The sequence below is a fragment of the Protopterus annectens genome, chromosome 3.part1, assembly GCF_019279795.1.
Source record: "Protopterus annectens isolate FY-2018-M chromosome 3.part1, PAN1.0, whole genome shotgun sequence".
Lineage (NCBI taxonomy): Eukaryota > Metazoa > Chordata > Ceratodontiformes > Protopteridae > Protopterus > Protopterus annectens.
The window spans coordinates 234,694,291-234,718,250 of NC_056732.1; the positions used below are offsets into that span (position 1 = coordinate 234,694,291).

Here is a 23,960-nt window from a genome sequence, read left to right on the forward strand (position 1 = left end):
AATGGTACTTTAACTAGGGCAAAAGAGATAATATAACCAATGGCACAGGGGAGGACAGAAAAAGTACAGCTGTGTAACTAAGCATACCATAACAGTAGATGTTGCAGTGAACAAGGATATTGGATGCCTGGCCAGTGTACAAAAGCTTTTGGGCCCCTTCCTTGTGCTCTATATGTCCATTAAAATGTCAGAGCATGCTGGTTTAACTAAGGCATACAGATGTTAAAATTCAGAACTTTCTTGAGGTTGAAGACTCTCATCTATACTGAGTCTTCAGCTTCAGTAGTCAGCTCATATCACAGCTTGGTAGTTATTCAAGTATCCCTTTGGTGATCTTTTTCTACTTTTTTCTCTAAAAAGTGTTATTTTTCTATTAGAGGAAAATGTGTATACTGTTGACAGATCCTATACATGGACTCCCAAATAGTTTGCTTCTTTTGTCTTGGTAAATTACATGACATCTAGTCATGTGGCATTTGTCTATTCTTTACCACAAAACCATTCACAGTAGGCTAAATAGCCTCAAACTTTTCTTGGAAAACTTATGACTCAAAACCCTCACACAGATCTCTATGGTTAGAAACTCTTCTTTGTTGGACTTCTTCTTTCAGTCAAAGAAAAAAGAGAAAAAAAATAAAGATGATACGTACCGATGGGTCTCTTCCTTTGATCTCTTTTTCTTGGTCTGGGACTGATGTCCCCACGGTGGTAGAATGGAGCCCTTGGCAGTCAGTCCAATCTTTTGACCACTTGGGTGATAGTCCACAGAAAGCCACTAAGAGTTAGAAGTGAAGCACATCCAGGCAGACCAGATAATAGGTGTTAGCCAAGAAGGGAGAACACTGTTGTCTTTTATCTGATGAGTGGAAAGGTTTACCTCAGGTCTTCATAAGAGAGGGGCGAGCAGGCTCTGTCATGGAGTTCAGGACATCTGATGCCTCTAAAACTAATAGACTTGAGACTCAAAGAAAAAATTCCAGAAAACATTAACATTATACAGAGCTTCTGCTTAGGCTATTTTAGGAGAACTGGCACTGTTATTCACCAGAATGGAATCTCTAAAGAGATAGTTACAGACCACGGTACTCTCTTGATTTTGAAGGTATTGGATAAGTTTTGCCAGTGCTTTAAAGTCAAACAGGTGAAGACATCAGTCTATAATCTATAGACTGATGGATTAGTAGAGTGATTCAATAAGATACTGAAATCCAAGTTAACAAAAATTATTGACAGAGATGGGAAAAACCGTGACTTGTTATTTATACTTACTTTTGCTATAGCAGAGGTGTTACAAGCCTCAGCCTTAAGTTTACCCCACTTGAATTTTTTGATCATTTGTACACCGAATGATGGATTAGCAGAGAGGTTCACTAAAATGCTAAAAGCCATATTAAGAAAAGTTATTAAACAATATGGAAATAAGTGTAATAAGTTGTGGCTGCCCTTCCTGTTTGCTATAACAGAAGTCTTCTAAGTTTCAGCTGGATTTAACCCCACTCCGAACTGTTGAACTTTTGGATGGCAGGCATCCCAGAGGACTGCTTAACATTAATTAAACTTGGGAAGAAGAGAAGTCAGCAATTAAATGTTACATTATAAACTCAAGCTGGTTGTACTCACAATCATGGAACACATGTAGAAAGTCAAGGAAATGTCACAATGAGATTATAATAAGAATGCCCAGGAGAGAATTTAAACCAGGAGGTCACATAATAGTATTAATTCCCTCCATGGGGGACATATTTTTAGCTAACTGATAAGTGCCATTTGAGGCAATGAGTAAGTGCAGTGAACTGTAAGGTTAGACAATCAGGGAAGAAAGAGACAGAGTGAATTTATCATATTAATATACTGAAGCCACGGAAATAAATAGAAAGATCTGTTCTTATCCTGCAAGTTAAAATTAATACCTCAAGTAAACTTAGAGGAGTCCTTGTCAAGATTACAAAAACAGGAAGTAAGATAATTACAAAAACAGGAAGTAAGATACTTTGTATTAAGAAATAAAGTAGTGTTTTCAGAAGTTCAAAAGCTGCTCAAGGTAAGAGTAACAGAAGAGTCACAGACAGTGACAATTTCTAAACTTGATGGAAGCATTAGATTATGTAATGACTTTAGTAAATTAAAAAGCTTTTAAAATCTTGAAAGCTATCCCATGCCTAGAACTGATGAGTTGATAGAGAACCCAGGAGAGGCTAGGTATTTAAACATAATAGACTTGGCAAAGGGATGTTGGCAGATATGATTTACCCCTCTGACAAAGAAAAGAAAAAAAAATCAGCCTTTGTTCCCTATGACAATATGTTTCATTATACAGCATTACCATGTGGCTTACATGAAGCTACGGCTACCTTTTAGAGGCTGATGGCTTAAATACTGAAGCCCTACTGACAATACCAGTACTGTATCCCTGAATGATGCAATCCAGACCCAAAATATTCATGATTGGGAGCATACTATCTGCTATATTAGCCAATAATTAAGTACTGATCAAAAAATGTCCAGTTACAGAGAAAATATGTTTTAACAGTAAAGTGGGCTCTCTGCCCTTTAAAACTTACTGGGTAGACATTTTAGTCTGGCAACTGATGATGCCCCATTACAATGGCTATGTAAACAGACAGATAGTGATACATAATTGTGCTGACTGGCACTGTCCCTCCAATCATTACGATATACAGTGGCCTGTAGGCCTGGACTAGCTCATGTCAATGTCAATGTGTTGCTGAGGTCCTATATCCCATCAGTGTGAGTCCAAAACCAGTAGCCTTGCACTGGAAGAGAGGTAGTTATATCATGCTGAAAATAACTAAATGTGGACTGTACTTTTATAAGTGTGCAAAGTGAATGATGTATGGAAAATTCTCACAGAACCTTTTATCTAGGAAATTGAATGCATTGGCTGGTTAATTGCCAGTTACTATTTACATGAAAGGCTGCAGCTAAGCAGCAATTAAATAAGTCAATTCCTCAACTGGAAGTTCATTTTGGCGTAAGTAAAAGTTGTGTATTCTACAGCTCACCTGGGACTTTGGAGGATTTAACCTGGTGAAGTAACTTTGGTGGAGAACTTGAAAAATGACCTGGCTGAGACCTGCAGCTCTGTACTGTTACATATGTGCTATCTGTACCAAAGAAACCTGTAATGCAGTAAAGCCAAAAGATGCTCAAGCCAGTGAATTAATCACTTTTATTAACCAAACTGAGTAGAGTTAAGAGTATTCATTCCTTAAAACTATTTCATGGAACTTTTTCAGAACTAATGTGTGTTATCTGTAACATAGCTTGATAAAAGGGTTATGAGAATCTGAGACTATGTTCTATAAACAGTGGAAATGCTTCCAATGACTGAAATCTTACTTGCAAGAACTATGAGCATTAATGCAGTTTTGTAGATCAAGGCTGGGTATTCTAATTACATTTCATTCTGGAGTAATATACTCATGTATTTTTACAGACTTGTACCTCTACTGTCTTTTCAGACTTACAGTGATAGAACTATTAAATAAGCAACCATGGGCTCAGGGGACCAGGAAGACATACAGGCAGTCAGTAACCATTTTAGGGCATCTATAACTACAGAAAAATCAAAATGGCAGAAAATGGGATGGCAGCAGTAATGTAACTCACAATGGAACTGCTTGATGGTACATATCTATAGCAAGATAATGGCAGCCATCTGGGTGGAATAAAAGCATGTATGAGAGAATGAGTGGTAGGAGCTTTTAAGAAATAAATGGAAATTGAAGGAGTATTACAATGTCTGGAATAGTTAGAAACTGGTAACAAATTTAGTGATGGGGTAAAGGTAATGAAATGCTACAAGTACTGTTAGCAAACATTTGTGGGTATATTCATCCCATGAAAAGATGAAAATATTCTCAGCTACTTGTTTATCAAAGGTTTCTTAGGGAGAGTAAGATTACAAGGAAATCAAGAGAATCTAGTCAAAAGCTCTGCAATAGAATCAGGTCCAAACGTGAAAATATAGTGTCTTAATATGGGTGTCCAAGTCCATGCCCGGTCAGTTGGACAACAAAAAATACATAGTGCTTTGCAAGGAAAAAATATCAGGTTGGCGAATCAAATTAATAATTTTCTTTTAACAACACTACAAGTTGAACACACAAATTACAAATATATTAGCACTACATTAACTCAGTTATCCAGTCAAAGTAACATTTGTGTTAATATTGCAACCAAATATAAGCAAGGAATGGAAAGAAATAGATCCTTAAATACTGTGCTAATAACATAAAAACATAATACATCATTACTATTACAAACATGGAAATAACATATCTAAATAATAGCAAATTATTTACAACAACTAAGACATTTTGTAACAAAATTGAAGAAATACAATATAAAAAATCATGAACATTAATTGGGCAATTTGGAAGAGCACCAATTCATCTTCAGCTTGTTTTGGGTATGTAGGAGGAAACCAAAGCATACAATGAAATTTCATGTGGACACAAGGAGGGAATGTAACTGCACAGAAGGAACCCCAGGTGTGAACTACACTGGAAAACCAAGGGCTGCAAGACAGCAGTGCTAACGTCTGTACCACTCAGCTGCTTTGTTTGTAGCTTGTACAATAAAAAAATCAGTAAATGTTACTTTCATAAAGGGAAATACAGAAAAAAAGATAACATCAGAAACCAGCACATTAATGAACTCTTGACAGGATTGAGGTCTGCATTCATTCAAAACAGCAAAACTACTAAAACCACAAATTGTTCTTTAATCCACAAATATGTCAGTGCTGAATATATTGTGGCAATGGAAGTAATCTAAGAAGCTACAAGTACAAAATAATTTAATTACACTATTTCAACTGAAATATCTGATAATATTGAAGGTGAGTGCTAAAGGCTCATGTTAGAAATCAGTAGCTAATCAGACTAGCATCCATGCCAACTTCACTATAAATCTACATTATTGGATAGGCAGCCTCCAATTCATCCCCCCAGTCTATCTTGTGTTTCGCTCCTTGAGGCTTGAAGGAACATCTGAATATGGTTTACTGGCTAAGCTGGTAATGGTCTCTTGACTGATTGTTTAGTTGTTAATTATGAACCTATGAACCTTATGATCGTGCATCATGAACAAATGTACATGTGTACCTTTATTAATAATGTCAATGATATCCTTCCAGTAATCAATCAAAATACTGAGTTCAGGGATGTGGAGACTGAAGGAATGAAAATGTAGACTCACATATATTAAGACCAAGATTGTAATTTCTCAAAATATTACCTTTTCTCTGAGGTATGTCAATCTCAGAGTTGGTGTGGGTCTATATTAGACCACTGAAAATTCAGTTCAGCAAATGACATTTTCAGTGCACTTACATCAAATGCCATTCATTGAACTGTTCATACTGAGATCGCAGTATAGTGGAGGTCAGAAAATGTGCCCTTCTCAGAGTTGGTAAATATAATTAAGAGCAGAATTCAATGAACAGCATTTCTGATGAAATGCCATTCATTGAAGTGGGGTTTTGCTGATTTAATTTAAGCCCAGTTAGTATATATACATTGGGGCGAGCCTGACGCCCACATCAGGGAGGGCAGGGTAGCAAGCCTCCCCTGCAAAAAACACGTTTTAAAGAGAATAGTGATGATCAATCGCTTTTCTCCTGTACTTTCAGTCTTTTATTCTGACTTTCAGAACATAGCACTGCAAGTCTCGACATTTCAGTAGAAAGCCATATCATTTATGCCATCAGATCACCTTTCACAAAACCACAAGCACATGAGCCCAGAAGATGAAAACGTCTGAAGAAATATTCCAGGCAGAACTCTCCATAGCTTGATGCATGGGCTTCCCCCACATTTACCTCATAACTTAATAAAAGTTATTCTAGCTTTGCAAATTATCTGAACTGAGGCACAAAAGCTATCAAAAGGTACCAGTTCATCTGACTGAGCTCATTTGATAATGGTTCCCCGAAAGGCAGTTTATTCAGATAAAATGGATATCTAATACCAGACAGCAAATACAAATATTCATGTGCTATTTAAAATGAACTGTAGCCTGAATATGAAATATTAAAAAAATGCCATGGTGTAAGCTGAAGAAAACTCCTTAAATAGCCAGAGCTACAGTTATAGCAGTCACTGGTGTAAACCCACATGTTAGGACAGATAGCTTAGTGTTCTACTGTATGATGAATTACTGTATAATTTCATCCTAAAAATGATTTAGTGGTCACTGTGTGAAATCATGTTTTTTGGTTCTAAAACATCACTGTACTATCTATCGAGCTATTGAAATCACCAGGAGGGATGAAGTAAGGTTACATTACAAACTGCAGGTTACAGTACTTATCACAGACAAAACTGTATGGAGAATTTTTATGTTGTTGGATGCTCATGTGAAATTTCAATAGCTTGTGCACAAAATTTAAATTACGGACATTGTGGTGTTTTGTTCCCATGATGAGCTTAGGGTCATTGTATGAAATTGTGGTTTGGGATAGAATTTTGGAATGAAAGTGCCATGGCCATGGAAGGACTTAGAAAGAATGATTTAATCTGGGGATGTGTTTAGAGTATTTAAAATTGTAAGGTACTATCCCTTTGTGGCACTGTTACAAGGGAGCGGTAAAACATGATTGGCTGAACTTTCCTTATTTCAGGGGTACTTCCATCTGAGTACATATCCCACATAAGGAAAGAAGTAATATGCTGTGGCTGCGAAGAAAAGGTATCTGTTGTTATATGTAGTCATGGGCGCACAGTGGGAGGGTTATGACTAAGTGATCTTTCACTTTTAGACAAGGAAAAGACAATGCATGCAATGTATTTTTAATGCATGAGAAGCTGCTAAATTGGTCAACTACTAGAGCTCATTGTGGAGCAATAATAAACATAGATTAGCTGTTAGTGAAGGAACTATGGGGAAAACATAGCATTAGCCTGAAAATTATGTGGATTTTTAGCTTGATGCTGATGGCGGGGATAGTTCCCACTGGATATTGGGGGCTGGAACAGTAAAATGATGAGATCCTTGCCATTCAAGATATAGTTTTGATCGTACTGCACTTGCATACTGACTGAGCTTACATATGTTTGACTATCTGCCTGCTTCTAGGCTTTGTGCTACGTAAATCACAATTAAATGTTGCCATATAAAGCAGTACATTGAGATTTAATATAGACAGCAATATAAAAATATTTGTAGCCTGTAGTATGAAACATTTTTTATCACTTCATAGCTAACACTCCACCATTTGAAAGATAAAAGTTAGATCAGTTTTCTTAAGTCTAGACTGTGTGTCCTTGCTGCTTTATTTAGAGACCCCCTCAGAATATTTATGTTGCACCATCTATTAAGTTTAGATCACTAATGTAGCTTCATCAAAAAACTAATGAATGTTTTTATGAGAAGTAAGCAAACAGCAAAAGCTGTTCACATACCCTTTACCCAACACTTCTGTAATTCATCCCTACATTTATCAAAAGGTCTGCACGTGGTTTTATGACCTAAGAGAATGGAAATACAGTACTTTCTGTTTCTAACCGCCTCTCAACATAATACTGCTTGAGAGTGGTTCAGAATCCAGTGAAAGTAATTAAATGGGCTAGTTCTTATGTGCATGAATTGCAGAACAGTAGAATTTTTAGGAATTTATGGTGAAGAGCTTTGCTTGGCAGTGCAGAATAGCCATTGTCCTTTTCTTACATTATCAACAATTTTTGAGAAAGAAAAGTGAACACCTTATGATCTGACAGTTGTTAAGCAAAACTTGAAACATTCTTTATATAACTGAATATGTTATAAGGTAGAAGTAAAATGCATTTTAGTATGTTTCTCTGCATTGTTTGTAACCATCAAGCTACTGATATTTTAAATTGATGAAACTTCAGCAGAAAAAAAATCCTCAAAGTTGTTATGAAACAATTCTGATTCTCACACAGTCAGTGCCCATCCATCCTAAATACAACTGTAAATTCAAGAATAAACCTCTTTGGTAGAACTCCTGCATTAATAAACCATACAATAACAGAAGGGAAGTAATGAAAAGTTACAAAAAACTCTCCGTCTCCTTACCTCAGAGCTACAGTGAAGCATGCCAGCAAGAAATTTAAAACACTATTAGAAAACGTAAAGCAGAGTACAAGCTTAAGGTCACTAAGGATTCCAAAGGAAACTACAAATCTTTCTTCAGTTATTTTGGAAAATTAACAAATAATGTCCAACGCTGCACTGAGTTCATCCATAATAATATCACCCAGTCTGACTCCAAGGAGCCCGCTAATATATTAGCAGACATATTTAATGCTAGCTTTACCTCTCCTACACACATTGTTGTCCCAGTACTCCTAAGAATGTAGTCCCCCCATGTAATCACCTTGGAATAAGTCTTACAATCCCTGTTAAAGGCTAATAATAGTGCGTCCATGAGACCAGACAACATACCAGGTTGAATTTTCATCAGTGCCAAATATGCACCGTCTGAGCCTCTACTGAAACTGTTCGGTCTCAGCCTGTCTGCAGGTTTTGTTCCTGCTGATTACAGAAGAGAGACTGTGACTCCCCTACATAAGAGTGGTCCCTTTACAGACCCAGGTAATTATAGAGCCATCAGCCTCACCAAGCTCCCATACAAAGCTATGGACTGTATCTTAACAGAACTCATTTATGCAGACATAGGCAGTTAAATGATCCAGATCCCAATTAGTTAGGTTTTGCAAATGGGAGGTCCTGTCTCCTGACCCCAATAAGCTTCTTTGAAAATGTTACAGAGACTGTGGACAGTGGTCATTCTGTATCTAGTACTTTTTTTGACCTGGCCAAGGCTTTTGACTATATCCTCAGCTGTGGTATTATTGAAACATTAGACAGGCTTAATGTAATCACAACATTGTCCACTTCCCTCCAAATTTGCTATACAACAAATTCCAAGTTGTGAAAGGTGTTGATTCCCTTTTTGAATGTAAATTTGTAACTAGTAGGGGTGGCACATGGTGTCAGTTCTGGCCTGGGCTTTCTCCTGCTTGGCATTAATTTGTAGACATCCAAGCCAATATCCCAAAAATGTAGCTGGCCAAATTTGCAGATGACTGCAAACTGAGTACTGTTATCTGTTCATCCACTAATACAAAACAGCTCCAGCAATGGCTGCAATATGCGCATGCATGGTGTACCAAAATGGTTTCAAATTAAATTAAAAAATTGCAGTAAAATAGCTACTGGATGAAAGATTTTTCTCACCTTATATGTTATAAATGGTACTCCTCATCAGACAGATATGGTCTTAAGAGACCTGTGTACGTATGTGGATAATTTTCTCTAGTTCAAACATCATGTTTCCACCACAGTCATAAAAAAAAAATCTTTCTGTCTTGCTCAGCTAATTTCCAAGGGAATATCTTCACGATCCACAAAAATCATCCTATCGCTGTACTCTTGCCTTTTCAGGCTTATCATGAATACAACGCCCCTTTTGCTATGTCCAAATCCAAGTATTTTGTAGAAGTAGAAAGGCCCCCAAAATTTCTGAACAAGAAAATTAAAGGTCCTAAATCTTTCAACTACTCTAACAGATTAGCATAACCCCACGCTTATACTCAGTAACCTACAGGTTGTTGTGGGGTGACCTGTGCCTCACTTTTTGACTGTGAAAGACCCAGTCCTATTTTGCCTACTATTTCTTTGCAAAACCAGTGGTTCTACAAATACATGCACTAAGGAGTAACATTTACACGAATGAATAAACATGAGTCACTGAAGAGATAGGTTCCTAACTTAACATATTCTTAGTTTTTGGAATGTTACCACAACAGGTCAAAAGGACAACTGCTCTGGCCACATTTAAGGCTAGTCTTGATGACTAGGTGGGTATACAAATACTTACACCAGGGTTGTCATGTACAGCTCTGCTTGATTGGGAAGGTTAGCACTATTTAAGTGCTTAAAAAGGGTGCCAAGAACTTTTAACTTTTTCTGCTTAAAGGTGTATATGCCTAGACATCTTATGGTCCCCATGATAACATGCCTTGTTTGTTCCTGTGTTCCAATGTCAGCCAGCAAGAATCAAACAGCAGATTTATTTTAACATTATATATTAGCTAATATAAATATTTGTATCTGAAATATTTGCAATCTCATTTTTGCATTACATTTTTTGAAGGAAAAATATTTTTCATAATGTAGAAGCTCACCACATTACGTCTAAAGCATTACAAAATAAATGGCTCTAAACAAAGAAGATGACAACAGAGGGAATGGAATTTATAAATCTAGTTTTTCATGGAATTCTACTTTGATTTCACTAAGTCTGTTTGCATATCACTTAAATGTCACTCCAGCTATAGCTACTGGAACAGTGCATGCTGTAAACACAACCTACTGTAGACCCATTCCTATACCATGCCAGCAGAGCAAGACAATTTTGTAATTCTACTGGGTGTATGCTCTACTAATGATATAGCAGCCATGCAATATGCATGTGTGTCTGCTCAAATCCTTAATTGCAATGCAAGGCATGCCGATTGCCAAGCCATTTTCATGTGCTGCTGCTGGATATTTATTGAGCTGGAGCTGCCTGGAAAGGAAGGAAGAGGGTGTATGTGTAAGGCTGGATAGAACGAGCTGTTTTTGCTACCAAACTAGATATTTACTTAATGGGTATGTTTTCCTAGACAGGGCCACTGCAAGGACCAGAAAGAAAAGTCTCATGACTGCTTCGTGAAGCTCACTTCTTTAGTCAGATATGGTAAATTCCCTACTTCCCCACTTTAGAGACAAAAGGTTGACAGACCCATTCATTTTTTAGCAGGGTGACACTGAGTTTGCAGTGATTATTGCCAGCCTTCCCCATGAACTGAGGTTGCAGTTCCAGTTAATCGGTCTTCAGCAGCATCAAATTCAGGCAGCAGAGAAATGCCAGGAAACTTGAATGTGAGTCATTTGTGTTGCGGATGACTGTTTTTTCTTACATTCTTTCTCTTGGTTTGTTCTTAAATTTTGACTGCAGAACCAGTGACGTCTTGTGTGTGTGTGTGTGTGTGTGTGTGTGTGTGTGTGTGTGTGTGTGTGTAAAGGTTGTGCATTGGGTCTGTGTGTAACATGATGGGATTGACTGTTTACTTTCTGCACTGTGTGTTTGTGTGTGACTGGTAGGCAGCAGTTCCCATATTTCTTGCTATATGTGGATTAAATTTAAACACACTAGTTGACTGAGCTCTGTAGTAATAGTCCTTGTCTGTACACTTAATCATTACCATCATTTAAGTGACAGGGACATAACATACACAAATTTGCCTTAATGTTTTGCTTGATACCAGATATGTAAATTTGACCAAAAATAGTGATTAGTCACTAGAGACAATCACAGAGACTTTGTAAACTATTAGTCTCAAACAGATTAATGCCAGATTACTATTCTTCATAAAATATGCATTAACAAAAAAACTTTTTGCATTAAAATTCTGAGTGAATGATACCACAGTATGCTGTATATTTATTTAATGAGCCATTGTGTGTGCTGGATATTTATTTAATGAGCAATTGTGTGTGCTGGTGGATATTTATTTAATGAGCCGTTGTGTGTGCTGGATACTTGTTTAATGAGCCGTAGTATGTGCTGGATACTTATTTAATGAGTGTGTGAGTGTGTGTGTGTGTGAGTGTGTGTGTGTGTGTGTGTGTGTGTGTGTGTGTGTGTGTGTGTGTGTGTGTGTGTGTGTGTGCATGTGTGTGTACTTTCATTTTACTGCAGAAACTGTGCTTTACTTTCATTTTACTTTAAATGCTGCAGGATACATCGGCAGGAGTGTACTCTCATTTTATTGCAGAAACTGTGCTTTAATTTAATGGGTGAGGTTCTGACCAAGTGTGTGTGTGTGTGTGTGTGTGTGTGTGTGTGTGTGTGTGTGTGTGTGTGTGTGTGTGTGTGTGTGTGTGTGTGTGTGTGTAAATGCCCAGTTGTGATTTAAGGAGATAACCATAGTTCTCAATGTCCAAAGTTTTATGGAATGTTTGGCTCATACTTTTGGTCTGTTCCTCTTAAAATTTGTGGTTTTCTAACAAATCAGTGAGAAGTTGAACTGAATTCACTAAATAATGATAGCCATTTAAGTTTCAGTCTTCCTATCTTTCAGGAAATGCATGGTAAAATAAAACATTTTATTCTAGCAACTTTTCTAAGATTATACAAGCAATATTTAAAATATGTCCCTGGTTTTGGGCTTTTGTCTCCCCCCCCAAATAAATTTTGGCTTTTCCAGATTTCTTGTGCTGCATAATTCTCGGGGGGCAGAGAAGTTTAGTGCTGGTTATGTCAAATCTGTTTGTGTTGTTAGTAGCACAACAGGGAGAAATTAATATTTGCTTTTGATGCAGAAGGCTGTGGTTCATTGTGAGACTGTATTGCTTTGTTTAGCAGATGTCTATAAGTGTTTGTTCATTGTGCTATAAAATGTAAAAGTAAAATCCAAACAATTATTGTAGAAGTAAAGCAGTATGCACATTAATGTTTATGCTAAATGGAACGGAATAGCCAGGTAATGGGACATTGGAATGGTTGCAGGGGGACTCTGGTGCCATATTTTGGTTGTCTGTTCTTTAGTTTGCATTGATATATCACAATTCCATCAAAGTGGGTGGGGTTACATAATTATGCATGCAAATTGTATGTTAATCAGTGTACAGATTTGTACCTATTTTTCATGGGACTTGTCCAGATTTTTGATGTTTCCAGGTTGAGAGGTATGGACTTTGTGTCTATATGCATGGATGTGTGGATGTGTGTGAGGGCTGCCCTAACTGCACACTTCATTACACTAATGAGAAAATCCTGCAACATTGTTGGGAAAGGATACTAGATACCAAGGGAAACTCAGCATATTTTGCCCTAAATGCACTTGGAAAAATATTAAAACTACTAGATGCCAGGAGTACTCAAAATAGTATGCCTTAAAGATAATAAAAAGGATTCAAACCGTGCACTCTTTTACTTCATACAGAGAATATTCGCTTTCTCTGTGGTCAATAGATACCAGTGGTACTTTAAATTATTACTTAAGTCTGCTTAAAAATATGTAATGTGAAGGGGGTGCTTACACAGAAAGCTAGGAGCATTGACCCACTACTCTAACTCATCTGTTAGCGCAGCTTTTTTTGTTGTTGTTTATTTAATAAGACACATGGCACTATAATATCTGTCATGATCCAATGCTTGCAACAGTTCATGAGTCACAAGGAACAGGAGATGGAGGCTGCCATACAATGTGGGAGGAGCACTAGGTGACACCAAGGAGAGTATTTAAACTATTACTGAACTCACTACAAAAAGACAGTAACAACACTGCAAATGCAATGTCTGCCATTATTGGTTGACTGTAAGGATCTGTGATTAATGAGGCCAAATAAATAAGTAGAGACATTGGGGAATGTTATAGCAACTCAGGGACAGGTAAGAGGTATGCAGTGTGTGTGTGTATGTGTGTGTGTGTGTAAAGGTTGTGTATTGGGTCTGTGTGTAACATGATGGGATTGACTGTTTACTTTCTGCACTGTGTGTTTGTGTGTGACTGGTAGGCAGCAGTTCCCACATTTCTTGTTATATGTGGATTAAATTTAAACATGCTAGTTGACTGAGCTCTGGAATAATAGTACTTGTCTGTACACTGAATCATTACCATCTTTTACGTGACAGGGACATAACATACCCAAATTTGCCTTAATGTTTTGTTTGATGGCAGATATGTAAATTTGACCAAAAATAGTGATTAGTCACTAGAGACAATCACGGAGACTTTGTAAACTATTAGTCTCAAACAGATTAATGCCAGATTACTATTTTTCATAAAATATGCATTAACAAAAAAACTTTTTGCATTAAAATTCTGAGTGAATGATACCACAGTATGCTGTATATTTATTTAATGTGTCATTGTGCGTGCTGGATATTTATTTAATGAGCTGTTGTGTGTGCTGGTGGATATTTATTTAATGAGCCGTTGTGTGCGCTGGATACTTGTCTAATGAGCCGTAGTGTGTGCTGGATACTTATTTAATGAGTGTGTGTGTGTGTGTGTGTGTGTGTGTGTGTGTGTGTGTGTGTGTGTGTGTGTGTGTGTGTGTGTGTGTGTGTGTGTGTGTGTGTGTGTGTGTGTGTGTGTGTGTGTGTGTGTGTGTGTGTGTGCTGGATATTTATTTAATGAGTGTGTGTGTGTGTGTGTGTGTGTGTGTGTGTGTGTGTGTGTGTGTGTGTGTGTGTGTGTGTGTGCGTGTGTGTGTACTTTCATTTTTCTGCAGAAACTGTGTTTTACTTTCATTTTACTTTAAATGCTGCAGGATACATCGGTAGGAGTGTAATTTCATTTTATTGCAGAAACTGTGCTTTAATTTAATGGGTGAGGTTCTGACCAAGTGTGTGTGTGTGTGTGTGTGTGTGTGTGTGTGTGTGTGTGTGTGTGTGTGTGTGTGTGTAAATGCCCAGTTGTGATTTAAGGAGATAAACATAGTTCTCAATATCAGAAGTTTTATGGAATGTTTGGCTCATACTTTTGGTCTGTTCCTCTTAAAATTTGTGGTTTTCTAACAAATCAGTGAGAAGTTGGACTGAATTCACTAAATAATGATAGCCATTTAAGTTTCAGTCTTCCTATCTTTCAGGAAATGCATGGTAAAATAAAACTGTTTATTCTAGCAACTTTTCTAAGATTATACAAGCAATGTTTAAAATGTCTCCCTGGTTTTGGGCTTTTGTCTCCCCCCCAAATAAATTTTGGCTTTTTCAGATTTCTTGTGCTGCATAGTTCTCCAGGGGCAGAGAAGTTTAGTGCTGGTTTATCAAATCTGTTTGTGTTGTTAGTAGCACAACAGGGAGAAATTAATACTTGCTTTTGATGAAGAAGGCTGTGGGTTCATTGTGAGACTGTATTGCTTTGTTTAGCAGATGTCTATCAGTGTTTGTGCATTGTGCTATAAAATGTAAAAGTAAAATCCAAATAATTATTGTAGAAGTAAAGCCATATGCACATTAGTGTTTATGCTAAATGGAGCGAAATAGCAGTTAATGCGACATTGGAATGGCTGCAGGGGGACTCTGGTGCCATATTTTGGTTGTCTGTTCTTTAGTTTGCATTGATATATCATAATTCCATCAAAGTGGATGGGGTTACATAATTATGTATGCAAATTGTATGTTAATCAGTGTACAGATTTGTACCTATTTTTCATGGGACTTGTCCAGATTTTTGATGTTTCCAGGTTGAGAGGTATGGACTGTGTGTCTATATGCATGGATGTGTGGATGTGTGTGAGGCTGCCATAACTGCACACTTCATTACACTAATGAAAAAATCCTGCAACGTTGTTGGGAAAGGACACTAGATACCAAGTGTAACTCAGCATATTTTGCCCTAAATGCACTTGGAAAAATAATAAAACTACTAGATGCCAGGAGTACTCAAAATAGTATTCCATAAAGGTAATAAAACAGATTTAAACCGTGCACTCTTTTACTTCATACAGAGAATATTAGTTTTCTCTATGGCCAATAGATACCAGTGGTACTTTAAAATATTACTTAAGTCTGCTTAAAAATATGTAATGTGAAGGGGGGATGCTTACACAGAAAGCTAGGAGCACTGACCCACTACTCTAACTCGTCTGTTAGCGCAGCTTTTTTTGTTGTTGTTTATTTAATAAGACACATGGCACTATAATATCTGTCATGATCCAATGCTTGCAACAGTTCATGAGTCACAAGGAACAGGAGATGGAGGCTGCCATACAATGTGGGAGGAGCACTAGGTGACACCAAGGAGATAATTTAAACTATTACTGAACTCACTACAAAAAGATAGCAACAACACTGCAAATGCAATGTCTGCTATTATTGGTTCACTGTAAGGATCTGTAATTAATGTGTCCAAATAAATAAGTAGATACACTGGGGAATATTCTAGCAACTCAGGGACAGGTAAGAGATATGCAGTGTGTGTGTGTGTGTGTGTGTGTGTGTGTGTGTGTGTGTGTGTGTGTGTGTGTGTGTGTGTGTGTGTGTGTGTGTGTGTGTGTGTGTGTGTGTGTGTGTGTGTGTGTGTTTGACTGTGTAAATGTGTGAGGAAGAGTGCCAACCCAATGCGTGAGCTCATCTGGTTTGTTACACCAGGTGAGGCCCTTGGAAGAAAATGGTTTTCAGGTAGGAAAAGCCTAAAAAAAGGAATCCATTAATTTGCTATGCTAAACCAAGAGTATGACAAATGTTGCTTTGACTTGTCATTCTGTAGCCTACAGGAGTACTCAGAATGCAGAGCTGAAACCTTAATTTGGGAAATGTTAATCAAAAATCTCAGAAGCAGAACTAAACAAATAAATAAACAAATAAAATTATTTTTGTGAAGGATGAAATTCATTCCCATGCCATCAGGGAAGGTGTTATGGCTTCCGTATTCCCAGCCTAACTGCATATCAAGGTTACAGTGTGTTTAGCATAGTGTATGACAGAAGATTTCCAAAGAAGCTGAAAAGTAAGATGCAATGAACTGCAAAATATTTTTTTGTATATGACTTGGTACGATGAAAGTGTAAAAGCTTATCAGGTAGTAGTATAAAAAGGATATGTTGAACATTTTTTGAAATATAGTTATACCTGCAAAACTTATATAGCTTCATTTAATTTCACAAAATATGGAGTGTAGATTTAGCAATGTCTACTATATTGATTTAAAGTCTCAGAAGTACTAATTTCATTAGAGAACATTCAGAATACAGTAGCCTTCATATTTATATTATAGCCAGACAAAAATTTCCTTTGATTATCTCAAACTTGGGGGCGTGGATGGACTGCTAAAATGCAATAAATACAATAAATAAATAAATAAATAAATAAATAAATGATTCTGTTACCATCTTCTTCTTTTGGCTGTTCCCGTTAGGGGTCACCACAGCATATCATCTGTTTCTATTTGTCAGTTCCACCGTCTCCAACTCATATAACATAGTTGGTCTCACTACTCTTACTGGTACCCATCTGTCACAAATCACCCCTGATACTCTTCTCCACCCACTCCGCCCTGCCTGCACTCTCTTTTTCACCTCTCCTCCGTACTCACCATTACTCTGAACTGTTGATCCCAAGTATTTAAACTCATCCACCTTCGCTAACTCTACTCACTGCATCCTCGCCATTCCTCTATCCTCCCTCTCATTCATACACATATATTCTGTCTTAGTCTTGCTGACGTTTGTTTCTCTCCTCTCTAGAGCATATCCCCACCTCTCCAGGGTCTCCTCAACCTGTTCCCTACTCTCATTACAGATCACATTGTCATCTGCAATCATCAGTTAATTTAAACTTTAAACTATATGAAAAAAAACAGATGAACATTTATAAGCACAGTAAGGCACTGAGTGGAGTGCATTGAAGACATTATTACTGCATTTGCAGGAACTTGTATAGTAATCGCTCATACCTCAGTGAGCACTTGAACTGTAGTAATATGTATGCAATTAACATTCATTCATATCTCACTGCTTACATTTAGTTCGCTCAATAACAGAAATAGCATCTTTATTACTGGTGCATGTCTTGAGCCACCATGAAGAGATACCTAATCATAGACATGTGTAGATCCTATCTTGGATGGGATAACATTAACAGAAGTGTCCAGCTCTTCTAATCTGTAGAACCATTATCCCTCATTAAACCATATATGACCAAGTCTCTAAGGGCCCTTGTGTTCAATGGGAACTGGAACTTAGTTCAAGTAACATAAGCTATAATTATTGTATCCTCAAAGTATGTATCTAAAAGTATCTACTTCTGATTGTCAAGTGACCACAATGACCAAACAGCTGAAGATCAAGCCAATAATATTGACAGCCAAAACAGTGAAGCATAAAAATGAACAGGTTCTGTTTTAGATGGGATCACAGAACAGCGGGGAGCAGGGAAGTTGCCTTTTGCCAGCTGTGGTGCTGTCTCAGACTTGGCATATATAATTAGCAGAGGGGGTGAGAGGGGTGCAGGGGGCTTGTCCCCCTTCTAAAATATTTTTTTTTCCTTTGGCACAACATTTGTCTGTCAAAAAGCTATTGAAGACTGTTACAAGTACACTTTCCTGTGCTCAGGTACAAACAACAAGTGTACCTTTTGTGGCACATTTTCTGCACTTGCGGAAATTGTGTGGTATATTTATTTCTACTACTTATGGTTTTAGTGTGTTTATCACAAGACAGATGGCAGCACGTGTAGCTCATTGTAAATGTGGGACTTTGCAATGCACCCTGGGCTATCTGGGGACCTTTGCTTCTGTTACTGCTTATTACAAATTCTCAGTTGGTTTTCCTGTTTCATGCACAAGTATCACTGCTCAGTGCTCATGAGTTCACAAGCACTATTGAATCTTTGCACAGCATTTGCTTCACAAAAGGCATGCACAGCGATACACAGGATAACTCTGATTTGGTCTTGACTTTTTTCTGTTTCATTTTAGCCCTGTTGTTATGAATGTACATTGTGCTTTACTAAAATCATCTTATCTTATTTTAGCTTATCTGAAACACTGCAATATAAATGATGTCCTAACTGTTTTGTAAGATGGCTGGGTTCAAGCAACTAAATAAACATAATGTAAAGGTTATCTTTAAAGTTCAGCACTCTCTACCACTACCTATACAAACCTCATGTTACTGAAAAGAAAAAGTGCGTCATGAACATAAATCTGTGTTCTTTTTATGGCATGAATGGTTATACTGTGCCTAACAAGCATTAGTGGCCCTGATTCACTTTGTCTCTCCCATCAGTACCTCCTTAGTGAAATGTCATCCCACTTAGTGCCATCTGGTCCTTTAACACTGTAGTTCAATGGGGAACATATTATTCATACATCTAATGTCAGTCTCCTACACTTGTCAGAAAACATGTTTGTCTCACTACCTGGTGAAAAAGAAGACATTATCTTCCTTTTTTCTCTGGCCTAGGACTAATAGTATGGGACTCAACTCCTTTAGTGGAACTTTGTATTAAATATATCGGCTTTTCCCAGTTAGGGGTCGCCACAGCGGAACTCCGGTCCGCGAATGATTGGCAGTTGCTTTTTACGTGCCATATTGGTACTGACCTAATATTATGTATTTAACAACCTACCAAGAAGATGTTATGCACTATCAATATAGAAGACACAAAATGCAGTTCCCGTCTCTAAAACTGGTGGCACGTGTTTGTTTTCTAACTGCAATTAGGGGTCTGAATGGAGAGATAAAATCAGCAAGAAAAGGAGAGTAGTATCATTGTATAATTGGAGCTGAATTCATCATCACGTCTTGGTGAGTTCCTTCATGCAGACCTGTTTTTCCAAAATCTCACAAAGACAGAAATGATGTAAAGACTGCATTTTATATGTTATGGAAAAGGTGGGTTAAAAGATATAAAAGAAGACTGGGTGCACAAATCCCACTACAAAACGTACATACTCATGGCGTACGCACTGGTGCCAGAACTGGAAAAAAGGCAGCATGGAATCCTCAGGATAAGAAAATATCCCTACCCCAGGCTCAGGAGGAGGAAGGCTTCATTGTCATAGAAAGAAAAAAATAGCCCACAAAAAACATAGAAAGTAAGAGGCCAAAAAGAAACATAGGGATGACAAAGTATAGCATTTATGGTAAGGAAGAAATCTTGTATTGTTATAATTATGCAAGAAGCCCAGAATTTCCATATAGAAAATGTATAGAAAGATTAATAGAGAAATTGGAGGAAAGAAAAACACTTGCACATGAAAAACTGTCAAAAGCTACAAATAAAATATGCTACCTATACATATAACCCTATATGATTTACAGAAGGAAACAAATCTGGGCACATTTCAGGTGCTGAGAAGATCACTCTTTGCTAACATCAAAGACTTAACAATACTAATTTCATGCACTCTAATCATATCATGACTTAAGAATGGGGGTCTATTCCCATCATGGTATTAGAAACCTAAAGCACTTTAAACCCAACAGACCCTTTAGTTTGATGTCTGTTCTGGGGAAGGGTTATGAAAGATGTCTGCTAAATAATCTTGTTCAACAAAACATCTATCACAAACTTAGGGACCTTTATCAGCATGGATTTACAAAAGTATACACGACTCTAAATTTGATAAGAGTCTGGAATTGACAGTTATTGTAGTGTAAGAAAAGTAAGTTATTGTAGTGTAGCTGAACCTTGCTAAAGGGTATGATATGCTTCCATGTGAAGTTATTGAATCAGCACTAAACTTTTTCAGCATTGATTCTTAAATTATTGGTTCAGTACATAACTGGTTATCAAATGTCAAAATATCATATTTTACCAGACCCTACTGCATCTACAAAGAAGAATATTAAACTGAGGGTACCTCAAGGATCAGCACAGGGTCCAATTTTATTTTAACTTGATGCCCGCTATGTTGCCCAGGTCACCTCATGCTTGGCTAGCCTCATATGCAAATGACTATAAAACTGGCTTAGGCATTTCATTGGATACTAATATAATCAATTCAAAGCAATATACAGTAAGGATGGGTGAATGATCAAATAGAGTGGGTGCTCAGTTCAGCACATCTAAATACAAGTATATGCTTTTTGGAAAATGTTCCAATCATTATAATATCAGAATATTTGAATTTTTTTAGAGTAACTTAACATTGCTGAAGCTCTAGGTATACTGAAAAACAACAAGCTGAATTTTAAGCAACATTCCTATATCTTGAAATCTCGTACACTGAAACAAGTGGGGTTGTTATTCAAAATCAAGGCAATTAAGCAATATTCCTTTGTTTTGAGATCTCATTCAATGAAACAAGTGTGATTGTTATTCAAAATCAAGGCAATTAGAGATTATACACATATTATGTCTCTTTATACATGTTATATTTGTTCTGTTTTTGAATATAACTGCTTTCTTTGTTTGCACTTTAAGTCAAATATGTTTACTGGAGTTTTTTCAAGATAGACTCACCAAATGAATATTGATTTTAAGGAATTTCTCATATACTGTACTGCAAGAATATAGAAATTAAATGCACTTATTGTTACATATACAGTACTGAGAGATACGCTATGCCTGGCTTTAAAGATTTACATATCTGAACTTTTGTAGGTCATGATGGACTGGAATGTACAAGCATTACCATAAATGAGGAGAAGTCCACAAAAAGGGCATATCTGAATGTCAATAGCATGAAAAAAAGTGATATATATGTATATAGCTGAGTATATGTCTACATTATGGAATAAACTGCCACATGAAATACAGAAAGCCTAAACGCTAGATGAGATTAAATTGTGAACATCCACAGCACTAAGAGTTAATACGTTTATATGTAATATTAAGGAGTTGATGTGCCTTGATGACCTTCGGGTTAGATGTGATTAAATTGTGAACATCCACAGCACTAACAGTTAATAAGTTTATATGTAATATTAAGGAGTCGATGTGCCTTGATGACCTTCAGGTTAGATGAGATTAAATTATGAACATCCACAGCACTAACAGTTAATAAGTTTATATGTAATATTAAGGAGTCGATTTGCCTTGATGACCTTCGGGTTAGATGAGATTAAACTGTGAACATCCACAGCACTAAGAGTTAATAAGTTTATATGTAATATTAAGGAGTCGATGTGCCTTGATGACCTGCGGGTTAGATGAGATTAAATTGTGAACATCCACAGCACTAACAGTTAATAAGTTTATATGTAATATTAAGGAGTCGATGTGCCTTGATGACCTTTGGGTTAGATGAGATTAAACTGTGAACATCCACAGCACTAAGAGTTAATAAGTTTATATGTAATATTAAGGAGTCGATGTGACTTGATGACCTTCGGGTTAGAACACTGGTTTGATGAATTTATGTATTTATGGAAAAAAACTATTTAATTTTTGTCTTAATGAGATGTTGATAACAAACAATTCCTCACTTCTGGTTTCTTCTTAAGGACTTTTTCATGAAAATGGATAGTTTAATGAGAAATTTTTACAACCACTATCCAAAGATAGTTTTTCATCACAGAAAAAGTATTGCAAACATTTGAAAGTGGAGTAGCCTCAAGCTTGAACCACCCTAGAATTTAGGAAAAAAGCAACTGTAATCATGTAAACTGCCTACCACAGATAGATCATGAAAATATAATTTGGATACGGCTTTAGAACAATCAGGAAGAACTGATTATGAGCTGATTTGCATGTTTCTGAATTGCAACTCATGCCAACTGCCCTTTGTGGTGGTAGCATCATCTGGCAGCCCATGCATTGTGTTGGGACAGGCATTTCCCATACTCACACACACACACACACACACACACACACACACACACACACACACACACACACACACACACACACACACACACACACACACACACACACACACACACACACACACACACACACACACACACACACACACATCCACACAAACACACACTCACATGCTTGAATACATACAGCCGTCTAACTCTACTCATAGCCCTGCAAACATGTACACACACTGCCACCCTCACATAACCCATCCCTGTGTCTCCAGTGAACTTTGTTAAACCTATCTGCACAATGGCTTCATCTATTGACTTCAATAGGTGAACTCTGCCTTTTTGACAAGTTAGGTTTTCAGGTTGACTATGTTAATTTAAAAATCTGAGCAATTCTCTGAATCACTTGACAGCATAAATCGGTAGCTTCTGGCATTTCCAGTGGGCAACATGTGGCTAATTAGCATTAGTCACTCCCCTGAATGGCCTGCTTAGCATGTACCATGGCCAGTGGGACTTTCCTCCATGCTGATGCAGTCTCTGAATGGGAAAGAGTTACTGTGTGGGATTGGCAGCTCATGGTAAGGCTTACCACTCTCAGTAACCCTTTCTAATTCACAGGGCACCATTTCACTAAAAAAAATTCTTGCAGGATTAAACAAAGCTAGTTTTGAAGCATTTCATTTCTCCACTGGCAGCTCCATATATGAGCGAAAGATCCTGTGGAGAACCAGCTGACATGTTAGCTTTATTAAAAAAATGTCAAAGACTGACCTACACCTGTTTTTCTCTCTGCCTCTTATAATATATAAAAACTGTCTTAGTCTAATACCTTTTTCTATTATCCCTTCAAGGATTATGCAGATGTTCTGCTGGTATTATACAGATGTTCTGCTGGTATTATACAGATGTTCTGTTGGTATTATACAGATGTTCTGCTGGTATTATACAGATGTTCTGTTGGTATTATACAGATGTTCTGCTGGTATTATACAGATGTTCTGCTAGTAGGCATACTGGTAAGCTTCTGCTGTCCCGTGCTAATCCTGTATGGTTCTTATAGCCATCAGGGGTTCCTCTGCTGCTAAGTGGTCTCTGTCTCAAGCTGGTACACTATAGTGGCTAGTTGTAATGTGGCTCTAGACAGAGTTGATTTTGGTTCACTTTATTTATTTTAATACAATTTTTGGTTCTTTGCACAGCTTTAGAAAAGTCACTCAATCAACTGAACTTTCAACTTAAGGCTACTGCTGCACCACTGTGCCATCCCATAATTCACACAATTCATAACTGTCATTTCTAAATAGAATAGCTGCATTTCATAATAAAATAAAACCTTCTGATTTTACAGTGCAAAGTTCCACATGCATGCATGGTGTAACACATTGTAATGTAATATCATGTGATGCATTATAGACCAAGTGCTGTACCAGATGTTCACACAAAGTCATACTTAGATTTACTACAAGTGCTTGCATGCACATGATACAATCGCTCATTACCACTTGCATGAAAAAGCAAGTGTTTGAATTCTTGCTAGTCCTATCTCCTACAACTACTTAGCCCTCCGAACACCCAATCCTGTAAAACTGTACAGCCCTACCAGAGCTCACACCAAGGTCCAGACCTGAGTCCTTACTCACGTACCCTAAAATATCCCTCCTGCTCCCTAAATATTGCTCCCTTCCACTCTCAAATACTAAAACTCC

General features: G+C 37.3%; 1 protein-coding gene across 1 annotated transcript in view; it reads right to left on the bottom strand.

The window, feature by feature from the left end:
- The window catches only part of LOC122798074 (collagen alpha-6(VI) chain-like), a 1,097,601-nt gene that overhangs the window by 1,072,842 nt on the left and 799 nt on the right, over positions 1–23,960 (bottom strand). The window lies entirely within an intron of this gene.